Source organism: Berghia stephanieae, chromosome 8 (assembly GCF_034508935.2).
Source record: "Berghia stephanieae isolate SIO BIC M18660-M18661 chromosome 8, UCSD_Bste_1.3, whole genome shotgun sequence".
NCBI lineage: Eukaryota > Metazoa > Mollusca > Gastropoda > Nudibranchia > Aeolidiidae > Berghia > Berghia stephanieae.
The window spans coordinates 12,360,465-12,370,464 of record NC_088367.1 but is presented as its reverse complement, the minus strand read 5'-3'; the positions used below and the strand labels follow the sequence as shown (position 1 = coordinate 12,370,464).

Genomic DNA, 10,000 nt, shown 5'->3' with positions numbered 1-10,000 from the left:
CTGAACAATGGCGGACGCCCTTATGAAATATTTCTCCGACGAGCATAAAAGCGTATCCAGAGGAGAAAAAAAACAAACATTATAAATCTGATCATGTTTTGACTTTTACACATTCTGATCACAAGACATATGAAAAGTTCTAGCCAGCATGAAGAATTAATAATAAGTACCGATTTTCTTTGTTTAGAACCACGATGGCCGCCGTTGCTGGGCGACGTGACATCAGACTCTTGTATCCAATTATAGACCTGATTCACCATTGTTGTAATGGATAATATTTTGCGTTGGTTTGAGAGTATTTCCATTACAACAATGAGCCCATAACGATTTGGGTTATCAGACCTGTAAATAAGTACACATCGCATATCTAAGTGGTAGCAATTTTACGTACACGGTATCTACTATACGCTTTATGCCATTTATGTAAAGCGCTTTGATGTCCGAGAACGTGTGAAGGTGTGTCACTCTTTCCTTGTTTTGATTGGTCAAAAATCTACTGGTTAATAATATTATAGCCAAACAATTCCAGTTTACTTATTATGTGCACATTATTATTATTATTATTATTAATTATTTATGTCCGGCCTTGTCAGTCAGTTCACTACCCCCCCCCCCCCCCCCCCCCCCCCCCCCCCCTTCCCCAAATGCGTCGCACATCTCGCCTCCTACGCCCCTCACGAAATTCTTAAGGTATCTCAGACACCCACCGCGACCTCTCACGAACAGCAATAAGACGGCCAAGCGACCAAGCGAGCGGCGTGGGGGCGAGTCAACCAGCAAATGTATGTATGTACGTATGTATGTATGGCTGTATGTATGTAGCCTATGAAACCATGAGAAATAAGTATCTATCTATCTAACGTTGAGTTTCTTCCGTGCGGCGAAAATTGGTGCCGCCGTCTGCTCGATAACAGATTTACACGTTGTCGTCGTCGGCAGACGAATAATTTATCGTTGTATATAAATTTGAAATATCTATAGTTCGATTGTTCATAATTCCATCGTTTTTTTTCATGGATTTCATTTTAAAGACAGTTTCAAAAATATTTAGATTCATTCGATGACCAAACGGTAAGTTGATAATTTTTTTTAAAAATAATGAAAAATTTTCATTTGATGATATTGAACATTTTATAGACTAACCTTACAAGGGGTCAAATAAATAGATAAGTCTTTAGTCGGACTATTTCGTTTATTTTTGACACTTCTGTTCCATCCAACATGCCGGAGATTGGGTAGATATATTAGATATCTGTGTCTAATGTAGATAAGGCGGAACGTTTTTTTGTGACTAACTAGCGTCCGAAATAATTGTACTAATCAATTTTGTGTCCCTTTTACGATAGAGAGAGAGAGAGAGAGAGAGGGGGGGGGGGGAATAATGTCTTGTTCCATTGAGCGTTGCTGTTTTCCTCTTATTTATGAAAATCTCAGTAATAAATAATAGAAGTCACGGAAACTTGTTGTAATATAATAATATACGTCTTCATAGACCCCCCCCCTCTCTCTCTCTCTCTCTCTCTCTCTCTCTCTCTCTCTCTCTCTCCCTCTATCTATCTACCTATCCATCTACCTCTTCTATGTGTGTGTGTGTGTGTGTTTGTGTGTGTGCTTCTTTCTCTCTCTCTCTCTCTCTTTCTCTCTCTCTATCTATCTATCTATCTATCTATCTCTCTCTTCTCTCCTCTCTCTATCTCTCTCTTCTATCCTCTCTTTCATCTCTATCTCTCTCCCTCTCTCTTCATCTCTCTCTCTCTCTCTTCCTCCTCTCTCTCTCTCTCTTTCTCTCTCTTTCTCTTCTTTCTTTCTTCCTCTCTTTCTTCTATTATTCTCTTCTTTCCTCTTTCCTCTTCTTTCTATACTCCTTTCCCTCTTCTCTCTCTCTCTCTCTCTCTCTCTCTCTCTCTCTCTCTCTCTCTCTCTCTCTCTCTCTTCCCCTTTTACCTCCCTTTCTCACTCCATCTCTCACCATCTCTCTCACAAACACACATACAAACACACACGCACACACACACACACACACCTCCTCCTCCTCCTCCACCTCATCCTCCTCCTCCTTCTTCTTCTATTTCTTCTTCTTCTTCTTTTGGGGTTTTTTTTTCGGATTGCTTTTAGTTTTGTTTGGGGTTCTTTTACTTTTTATTATTCTTATTATTATAATTTTAACAAAAGAGAAAAATTGTCGGTTTTAAAAACATGTTTTCTTTAAGTCGTTATTTATCTAATCAATGTATTTTGAAATTACTTGTGATATTTCCTGGCATTGCATTGCACGCTGCCAACTTAAGATCGCAGACTTTTGGCCGTTCCAAGTCCGTGCGCACGGAATATCGCAAATTCCTCCAAAGTTACGGAAAGTGGTGCCGTTATTTTTTGCATGCTGGCTTATATTTTAGGTGACATTTCGAATTTTGAATACCGATAGTGATAGACCGAACAGTTTTCTCACAATGCCGATTTCCTTTGATCTTTTCATTGTTTGCAATAAAATATGGCTCAAACTTAAACATGTTTACAGTTATGGTGTGTTGAGATCTTTCCCGTGCGGAAAATAATCATAACAAAGTTGAATTCAATGGCGTAGCAAATAATTTTGGGTTGTTTGATGTGTCAGTGCATGACATAATCAGTCGGAAGGTGAAAAAATTTTTGGTTTTTCATCTTTTTTTTTTTTTTTCATTTTCTGAGAGAATATGCTCCACGGTGCATTTTAATCTTTATTTTAGGTAAATCGGGTGATTTTTTTTTATGAAGTTATGGTCAGATATATGGAAAAGGTATCCAGCAACTTTTCTCAAATTTCATACTTGTTCAATTTGACTAGCTGTAAAAAAAAAAGATTTAGAAGTGAAATTAAGCTTTGATATTTCCCGAAGATGTACAAAAAGGGTTGATTTAATCATATATGACAAGAACTCATTTTTTAATATTAAAAAATTGACCTTCTATAACTAAACTTGCAACATCTCAGTTCAAACTTGTTCGCCATCCGACTGATTATGTCATTCACTGTAATAAATAGTCCAATAACAGATCGCATTTATGTAGTACTGGACAGCGTTGAAATCAGGCTCACGGCGTTTATACTTTATCTCTTTCCTGGTTACAACGGCGAAATAATATATTGGACAATTCAAGCAGTCCGTTGGGTGCTTGACGTTGGGTGCCTATACATTTTTCGAACAAAAACATTGAAGCAAAAAAACAAAACATGGGGACCCTCCAAATTTTTACTCCCGTTTTCAATAGAACGATGACGAGGACAAATTCCTTTCACAAAGATATAACGCCCGACCAACTAACTGTTGAGCACGACAACTCATAAAGGTCCGACAAGACATGTTACTGGTCACCCATCGAGTACGCTACGTGTTCGCCATTCTGGACTTATGTTCATTGGAGGGCGCTTTGAATGTATTAATGTGAAATATCACTGAATCTAAACTTCTTAATATCAGATTCCATGTACGTTTTGTACAGTATAACCTTTCAAAGGAACCGCAGTTTTCAAATACAAGAGATGCATAATTAAAATGACATAATTATTAATTTGACCTCTCCCCTCTGAGTTCCAGATTGTGTGCGATGTTGCTATTCGTCGCATGCCATAAAAAAAGAATTCCGCGCTTCGCCTTTCTGGAGAAATAATTGTAAATTTTCCTCATTTTGACAAATTTGCATGTCTAATGTATATTGTTATCAGTTTTTTATGAATGTAGAGATCACAACAGGCAGCAACGCCTCTGGCATTGAACCATTAAATTGAAACAATTGTTTCTGTCAAGTGTGTACAAAGCGTACATTTTGCTTTGTTATTTTGAACCCAGGGTAGCAATGTTAGTGAGTAGTGCACACGAATCTCGTGAAATGTAAACCCCTGGTCAAGCTGTGGGCGAGTTCAGTGGTCGTTATCACAATTGAATGGGCATGATCTATATTACCTTTCCATATGCTCGAGATCATTGGTCACATTGCAAAGTGTGCTCAAAATGACCCTAATAGTGAAAAGTGTTCACAGCTTTTGAAATATCTAATACCACGATTGGTTGTTTTGTTCAGCTTGACACATGGGTATGTTTACTATTCTCATAAGCAATGCAGCGTGTTTACATTTGTTAAGAATTATCCAATCGTTGTAAAGCAACAAAGCATGTGATTGATGACTGGGTTGGACAAAAACCCGAATACCGATCGATCTCATTCGCTGTGTAAAATATTGCTAATATAAAACATCAATATGTTCACTCATCTCAGACTCTTTGTTGTTTTTGTTTTTTTATATACCGCAAAGAAGCAAATTCCCAAAGTATGGCATTGTAACCGGTGAAAAAAAATCGGCTTAATGTCACGTATAATGGGAACGATCTATATTCAGGTTTTCGTCCAACCTAGTCATCAATCGCATGATTTGTTGCTGTCCAACGATTGGATACATTTCTTAACAAATGTAAACACACTCCTTTGTTTATGAACGTTGTAAACATACCCGTGTGTCAAGCTGAACAAAATGACCAATCGTGATGTAAGATATTTCAAAAGCTGTGAATACTTTTCACTATGTGGGTCATTTTGAGCGCGCTTTGCAATGTGACCAATGACCTCGAGCACATGGAAATGTAATATAGATCATGCCCATTCGCTGTGTATAATATTGCTAATGTAAAACTTCAAAATGTTCACTCATCCCAGACTCTTTGTTTGTTTTTTTATATACCGCAAAGAAGAAAAAATCCCAAAGTATGGTACCGTAACCAGTGAAAAAAAATCGGCTTAATGTCACGAATAATTCTAATAATCGAGCCAATTATCATTAAAATCCATCAGAAGGTTGTGAAGATATCCCAACGCGTGCGCATGGGTTATGGAACGGAATATAGATGTTGTGCGCTCGGCTAAGAAACTCACAACATTGCTATCCGGAAATATAATGGATCAACACACAAAGTTATGTGTAACCTTGACCGTTTTTAGTCTGGTTAATTATACAGTTTAGTGAGAAACATGAATGGCAAAACAACAATAACAAAGACCCGAGTGACGTCAATCTCGTTCTATCAATAGATATAGTATGCACTTGGCTTAGAAGTTCACAACATTGCCATCCGGAAGTATAACTGATCCACACACAAAACTATGTGTAACCATGAACTTTTATAGACTGGTTAATACAGTCCAGTGAGAATTACTCATACACGCGGATGGCAAAAAACAATAACAAAAACCTGAGTAACGTCATCTTCGAACTATCTATAGATGCTGTGCGCTTGGCTAAGAAACTCACACCATTGCTATCCGGAAATGTAACGGATCAACAGACAAAGCTATGTGTAACCTTGACCGTTTATAGTCTGGTTAATTATACAGTTTAGTGAGATTTACTCATAAATGCGGATGGCAAAAACAATAACAAAGACATGAATGACCTCAACTTCGTTCTATCAATAGGACAAATTTACATGTCCTAATACGCTTCAACAGTCGTAACGTCACTTCCCTCGTAATGACGCATGGTAACTTAGTAACTGGTTACTATCGGAACAATGGCAGAAGCCCTTATGAACTACTTCTCATAAAAGCGTATCCAGAGGGGAAAAAGCATTATAAATCTGATCATGTTTTGACTTTTACACATTCTGATCACAAGACATATGAAAAGTTCTAGCCAGCATGAAGAATAAAAAGAACAGATTTTCTTTGTTTAGAACCACGATGGCCGCTGTTGCTGGGCGACGTGACATCAGACTATTGAATCCAATTATGTGTCATAAACAATCGGTGTGAATTTTGTTACGTTATAGAGATTATCTATTATGAAACTTGCTATTGACGTCACCGGAATGGCTATGGATATATGGATAGTGCACGACTTGTCTCGCGAGAAGACTTGTCTCAGGCTCCGTGTTTACGAGTAATTCTCACTAAACTGTATGAACCAGACTATGAGCGTTCAAGGTTACACATGATTTTGTGTGTTGGTCTGTTATATTTCCGGATGGCAAAGTTGTGAGTTTCTTAGCCAAGCACACAGCATCTATAGATAGAAAAAAGTCGGCGTCACTTAGGTCTTTGTTATTGTTTATTATTATTATTATTATTATTATTATTATTATTATTATTATTATTATTATTATTATTATTATTATTATTATTATTATTATTATTATTATTATTATTATTATTGTTATTATTATTATTATTATTATTATTATTATTATTATTATTATTATTATTATTATTATTATTATTATTATTATTATTATTATTATTGTTTGCAATCCACGTTTATGAGAAATTCTCACTAAATTGTATCAACCTGACTTTTAACGACCAAGATTACACATAGTTTTGTGTGTTGGTCCGTTATATTTTCTTCCGGATGGCAATGTTGTCAGTTTATTAGCCAAGCGCACAGTATATATATATATATATATATATATATATATATATATATATATATATATATATATATATATATATATATATATATATATATATATATATACATATATAGTCTGATTGATAGAATTTAGTGAGAACTAATAATTAAAATGTCTGTTTTAAAATAGTAACAAAACTGAGTGACGGCAATTTCGCTCCTGACAATAGATGCTGTGAGCTTGGCTAAGACACTCACAACATTGCCATCCGCAAATCCACCCCCCCCCCCCCCCCCCGTGGCTAAGAAACACAACATTTCCATCCGCACTCCCCCCCCCCCTCCCCCCCCCCCCCCCCTCCCATTTCCCAATTAACGAGAAAGGCAATGCTTAATCTGTAGAGTTCGTAAACTTTGTTTACGATGGCCACGTTCACGCTTAATCTCATCTCAGTGATGCAATGTTTGGGTTCAATCTATTGTACCAAGTTAAAGAAAACATGAGATAGGCAAAGATGGTTGTTGTTTACATCTCATATCATTGACATTTGACATTTGTTCAATGTGTTCGTCCCATGCATGGACATCGTTCAAGGTCCGAGGGTCTAATCGTAGCTATATTTAACTTATTTATAGCCAGACTCAAGGACCGACGAGGACATAGTTTGACGTCATTTTTTTTAGGTTTGTGTAGCGTCTAGTGAGTTGTTAGTAGTGCTCAAGGAAACAAGTGATTCCATTGGTTGAACTATTGAATACAACTCACGATTTGTATTCTTTTGTGGCCAAAGACTTGTCTTTTGACGACAATTTTTGGTCAGTGGCAGCGTAGCCATCGCTAACTTATAGCCTGACACTGCCAAAAAATGACGTCTAAAGACAAGTCTTTGGCCACAACAGAAAACAAACCTTGAATTGTATTCAATAATTCAACCAATGGGATCTCTTGTTACCGTGAGCACTACTAACAATTCACCAGACGCTGCACAAACCTAAAAAGATGACATCCAACTAACAGTCCGAGAGGGTTCTAGCGTAGCCATCCGTGGCCATCGTAAAGTTATAGCCTGACACTGAAACACAAAAAGACTGGCCTTTTGACGTCATTATTTGGTTTTTGCACCGCCTAGTGAGTTGTTGTTAGTAGAGCTCATGGAAACAAGTTATTTCATTGGTTGAACTATTGAATACAACTCACGGTTTGTTTTCTTTTGTGGCCGAAGACTGGCATTTTGACGACATTTTTTGGTCAGTGTCAGCGTGGCCTTCGTAAAGTTATGGCCTGACACTGACCAAAAACTGACGTCAAAATGCCAGTCCTTGGCCACACAAGAAAACAAAACGTGAGTTGTATTCTATAGATAGTATGCAGATGACGTCACTCAGGCCTTTGTTATTGTTTTTGCCATCCGCGTTTGTGAGTTGTTATCACTAAACGGTATTAACCAGACTATAATAGTTCATGGTTACACAGAGTTTGTGTGTTGGTCCGTTTTACTTCCGGATGGCAATGTTTTGAACTCCTTGGCCAAGCGCATTCTATCTATAGATAGTATGCAGATGACGTCACTCAGGCCTTTGTTATTGTTTTTGCCATCCGCGTTTGTGAGTTGTTCTCACTAAACTGTATTAACCAGACTATAATAGTTCATGGTTACACAGAGTTTGTGTGTTGGTCCGTTATACTTCCGGATGGCAATGTTGTGAACTCCTTGGCCAACCGCATTCTATCTATAGATAGTATGAAGATGACGTCACTCAGGCCTTTGTTATTGTTTTTGCCATCCGCGTTTGTGAGTTGTTCTCACTAAACTGTATTAACCAGACTATAATAGTTCATGGTTACACAGAGTTTGTGTGTTGGTCCGTTTTACTTCCGGATGGCAATGTTATGAGCTTCTTAGCCAACCGCATTCTATCTATAGATAGTATGAAGATGACGTCACTCAGGCCTTTGTTATTGTTTTTGCCATCCGCGTTTGTGAGTTGTTCTCACTAAACTGTATTAACCAGACTATAATAGTTCATGGTTACACAGAGTTTGTGTGTTGGTCCGTTTTACTTCCGGATGGCAATGTTGTGAACTCCTTGGTCAAGCGCATTCTATCTACAGATAGTATGCAGATGACGTCACTCAGGCCTTTGTTATTGTTTTTGCCATCCGCGTTTGTGAGTTGTTCTCACTAAACTGTATTAACCAGACTATAAAAGTTCATGGTTACACAGAGTTTGTGTGTTGGTCCGTTTTACTTCCGGATGGCAATGTTGTGAACTCCTTGGCCAACCGCATTCTATCTATAGATAGTATGAAGATGACGTCACTCAGGCTATTGTTATTGTTTTTGCCATCCGCGTTTGTGAGTTGTTCTCACTAAACTGTATTAACCAGACTATAAAAGTTCATGGTTACACAGAGTTTGTGTGTTGGTCCGTTTTACTTCCGGATGGCAATGTTGTGAACTCCTTGGCCAACCGCATTCTATCTATAGATAGTATGAAGATGACGTCACTCAGGCTATTGTTATTGTTTTTGCCATCCGCGTTTGTGAGTTGTTCTCACTAAACTGTATTAACCAGACTATAAAAGTTCATGGTTACACAGAGTTTGTGTGTTGGTCCGTTTTACTTCCGGATGGCAATGTTGTGAACTCCTTGGCCAACCGCATTCTATCTATAGATAGTATGAAGATGACGTCACTCAGGCTATTGTTATTGTTTTTGCCATCCGCGTTTGTGAGTTGTTCTCACTAAACTGTATTAACCAGACTATAAAAGTTCATGGTTACACAGAGTTTGTGTGTTGGTCCGTTTTACTTCCGGATGGCAATGTTGTGAACTCCTTGGCCAAGCGCATTCTATCTATAGATAGTATGAAGATGACGTCACTCAGGCCTTTGTTATTGTTTTTGCCATCCGCGTTTGTGAGTTGTTCTCACTAAACTGTATTAACCAGACTATAAAAGTTCATGGTTACACAGAGTTTGTGTGTTGGTCCGTTTTACTTCCGGATGGCAATGTTGTGAACTCCTTGGCCAACCGCATTCTATCTATAGATAGTATGAAGATGACGTCACTCAGGCCTTTGTTATTGTTTTTGCCATCCGCGTTTGTGAGTTGTTCTCACTAAACTGTATTAACCAGACTATAAACGTTCATGGTTACACAGAGTTTGTGTGTTGGTCTGTGAAACTTCCGGATGGCAATGTTGTGAACTCCTTGGCCAACCGCATTCTATCTATAGATAGTATGAAGATGACGTCACTCAGGCCTTTGTTATTGTTTTTGCCATCCGCGTTTGTGAGTTGTTCTCACTAAACTGTATTAACCAGACTATAAACGTTCATGGTTACACAGAGTTTGTGTGTTGGTCTGTTATACTTCCGGATGGCAATGTTGTGAACTCCTTGGCCAACCGCATTCTATCTATAGATAGTATGAAGATGACGTCACTCAGGCCTTTGTTATTGTTTTTGCCATCCGCGTTTGTGAGTTGTTCTCACTAAACTGTATTAACCAGACTATAAAAGTTCATGGTTACACAGAGTTTGTGTGTTGGTCTGTTATACTTCCGGATGGCAATGTTGTGAACTCCTTGGCCAACCGCATTCTATCTATAGATAGTAT

At 38.0% G+C, this 10,000-nt stretch overlaps 1 protein-coding gene across 1 annotated transcript in view; it reads left to right on the top strand.

The window, feature by feature from the left end:
* Positions 1 to 758: 758 nt before the first annotated feature.
* Positions 759 to 10,000, top strand: part of LOC144978175 (secreted frizzled-related protein 1-like) — a 61,204-nt gene continuing 51,962 nt past the window's right edge. Inside the window, exon 1 of the mRNA XM_078923886.1 lies at positions 759 to 1,071. The gene's annotated coding sequence lies outside the window, so the exon portion shown is untranslated. The remainder of the gene's footprint in view (positions 1,072 to 10,000) is intronic.